The sequence below is a fragment of the Limulus polyphemus genome, unplaced genomic scaffold (genome assembly GCF_000517525.1).
Source record: "Limulus polyphemus unplaced genomic scaffold, Limulus_polyphemus-2.1.2 Scaffold5722, whole genome shotgun sequence".
In the NCBI taxonomy this organism is placed as follows: Eukaryota; Metazoa; Arthropoda; class Merostomata; order Xiphosura; family Limulidae; genus Limulus; species Limulus polyphemus.
Window position 1 is genome coordinate 54,087 of NW_013671332.1, and position 3,941 is coordinate 58,027.

The following is a 3,941-nucleotide window of genomic DNA, read 5'->3' on the forward strand; positions in this document are numbered from 1 at the left end:
AAAATTGTAATATAAGTTTAACATAACAGCAAATGTACAACGTTTCGACAAGTACCTGATGATGACAAAACCTTTTTCGAAACGTTGTATATTTGCTGTTATGTTAAACTTATATTACAATTTTCTTCATTACCCATTCAAGCCGTCTCTAACCATCACTATCATCTTTTGCACGTATTCGTTTACGATAGCTCTTCCATTCCTGGAGTCACTAGTAACCCTCCTCTGAACCCTTTCTAACAAGTCAATACCTTTTTTTAGATATGGATACCAAAACTAAACTCATTACTCTAAGTGAGGCCTAACTTTTGATTTGTATAAAAATATGATTACCTCTCATGGTGTTTGTAAATACACCATATAATTTTATTAGCTTATTACTAACAAGAAAACATTGCTTCAATGGCTTATCCACACAAAATACTTTTCTTCTGTCACACTGTTTATTGGTTACCTATCTATATCAAATGTATAATCCACACTATAATAACGTAAGTTCATTCATCACCTTGCATTTACTATAATTAAAGGCCATTCGACAAATATATATCGAAATCACCAATTGAATGAATTCATTTTGTAATACCCCAACATTACTCGGTACAGCTAGAAATACCCAAGAGTTTAACATCATCAACAAATTCACTAATTATGCCCTATCAATGTCATTAATGTAAGTGAGAAAAACCAAAGGTCCAAGCACTGACCTCTAAAATACTCCTCTAGTAACAAGAGTGCAGTGCAATTGAACTCCATTAATAATAACCTTTTGCTCTGTCCCATCTAAACACCTTACAGTCCAATTAACTAGTCTTTCTCCAAACCCTAAAATGTAATTTCCTTTGCTTTTGCCTCACCTTATCAAAAGCTTTTTTGAAAATCTAAATACGTCAATTCCACACTGTTTCCATCGTCCAACTAATAAGTAACATCCTAGAAAAAGGTAACAGATTAGTAAGGAAGATTTCAATTTGGCGAATCCATATTGTCTTTCATTTGTGATACCAAATGTCAATTAATTATTTTTGCAAAGCTTCTTTTATCATACTCTTTAGAATATTTCCCATTACAAAAGTAAGACTAACTTGCCTATAATATTAAGAACAACTTTTATGTGTCTCTTTTAAAATAGGGATAACTGTTGTCGGATACCTGTCCACTGTCTATTCATTTATCAAAAATGAAAGAGAGAGAGACAGAGAGAAATGCTCACGTATATGATGACTGACCTTCTTTAATTAAAACCCTGAAAAAAACATTGTCTAGCCCTAGAGTCATGTCAATTATTAATCTCTCAGTCTTTATATTACGAACAAGGAACTGATATTAACACGATTTAGATTAATTCCTCTATTCCCATATGTGAAATATACTATATTATTTCTTTATGTAAACTTTATTTACAGTATTGATTATCATAGTTAGTATATCTGGTTTTATGGTTTTTATTATAGAGATTGTTTTGCGTGGGTATCTCAATTTGTAGAATTGGGACTAGTCTAAATTTCCTAAACTGAACGAACTTTGTGAGATAACATTGGGTTTACAGCCAAAAATATCGAAGGTACTCAACTTATGACACAACCCATTATATTATTTATTAGTTTGTATTGATGGCAAAGGTATTACAACTATCTGCTACCGTCCTTAATTTTGAATTAATCACAAGATGGTAGACAACCAGTTAACAGTATAATACTATTCACCATCCAAGCTAAGGGATGGACTGTTACTTTTATAACGCACCTGAATAAAACAGTGCATTCTAATCTTTATAAGAAAGAACGTAAGACGAATTGATTTTATTAGCTCTACTTATTGTTGGGTTAATTTATGGTTTCGATTTAAGTAGGTAGCTTGCTTTGATCAGAAGGTAATATTAAATTGTTACTTGTTTGTTTGTTGTTAAACACAAAGCTACACAATAGGCTACCCTTGCTCTGTGGGTATCAAAACCAGTATTTTAGTGTCATAAGTTCACGAAACTACAGCTAAACCACGGGGGACTTAATAGTAAATAGAATACTCGGGGTCAGAAATATTGCTATATCTTCTTTTTTTTAAACACAGAAGAGAAAAAATATTTACAAGCTCAGTTATTTCATAATTTTCAACAAAGTCCCTGCAATCAACACCCTTTAAGCCAATCTACATTTTAATATTTTGCCATGAGCGTCCTCAGAATTTATTCCAGGTGGGGGCGAGCCATCACAGAGCGCAGGTCATTTACCTTAAAGTTTGAATACGATGCTCTAGCTGATTATGGCTTATTCATGTAAACCTAATTTCGTCACTTATATTTAAATAGCACTATTTTCTAATATATTTTTAAAGTAAATTATTCAAATAAATTTTCTTCTGAAATTCTGTGGGGGGGTAGACGCCCCCTTGCCCCATCCTGTGGACGCCCATGTATTTTGCTTACTTTTACGCACTTAACAAAATTATTATTGCTAATTCTCATTACCAGCCAACTGTTTCTCACAAGTCCTTTTGAGTTTCCTAAAATTTTAAAACCAGATTCCTAACCTACCTATACTATTGCAAACCTTCTATCCTATATGTTCATTTAAATTTCTTAAATTCATGACATTTATTCTTAATCTTTGGCTTTGTCTTTAATAAGCCAATGATGTCATCCTTTTCCTCTTTATAGGTTTGTTTTGAATTTTGCTCAAAGCTACACGAGAGCTATCTGTCCTAGCCATCTCTAATTTAGAAGTGAAAGGAAGGCAGCTAGTCATCACCACTCACCGCCAACTCTTGGGCTATTCTTTTGCCAACGAATAGTGGGATTGACCGTCACATTATAACGCCCCCACAGCTGAAAGGGCGAGCGTGTTTGGTGGGACAGGGATTCGAACCCGTGACCCGCAGATTGCGAGTCGAGCGCCTTAACCACCTGGTCATGTCGGGCCCATTTTTTTTATAGGAAGTGTATGTTTAAAATTTGCCAAAATCTGCCCCTCATTACTCATTATCCCAAATCACTGAAAATATATATTGTCTCATGACTGGCAGTGGTAATCTTTTACCAAATGTTTCCCTACTTCAACTTTAGTAACCACACCCTATAAATGATTAACAATAAATCTAAAAGGACATTCCCTTGGGTTGGCTCTTTGACCATTTGGTATAGAAAACCATCCCTAATCTCTTTAAGAAATATCTTTCTATTACTATTTGATTTCATACAATTCCAAAATAACGTGTCTAAGATTAAAGTTTCCCATAATTATTGCATCGGTATCATTATTAGTAAAAACATTGATCTTATACAATTTCTCTTTGAATTCTTCTTATCATTCTCACTGTGATACAATACAGTTCAATGTGTTTGCTACACCCTCAGTTGATATGTAACCTTTTCGAAATGTCTGTATTTTTTTTTTTTGTCATTTCAGTTTGGATGTGGAGAGACATTTAAATAAATAGTATCTAACTTTTCCCTTTTCTAGCTATGGCTAAAACTTGGTTCACTAATTGGCTATTATAACCGTTCTCTTGCAGGAAAGGTAGCTTGTGACATATCATGGTAGAATACTGTGTTTTCTGTTGGTGAATCTGTTCGTAGTTCACACTTGACTTGAAATGCAGGTCACGTGCATGAGAAGCATGACTTGGCAACTTAGCCTTATTGTTGTTATTGTGTTTTTGGTACTAAATGCCAGACTTACCCACGTTAGGCAGATCTTTGACTTACAGATTTGGTAAGTTTCCTGAAATTTTCCTTGAGTAGTTTTTAATTTCAATTTAGAGATCTTCCATTTATCTTTGTTTAACTTTAACAATACATACATTGTTTCATTGCATCTCAGTTGAACTTTCAGAGATTGTTTTCTTTTTCTTTTTGTTCTTTACCTTATAAGGGAAGGGGGCTCACACTGCTCTGGCGAGAAAGAAACATAATGCAAAGTAGGCAGGAAGAAATAGGTATCCAG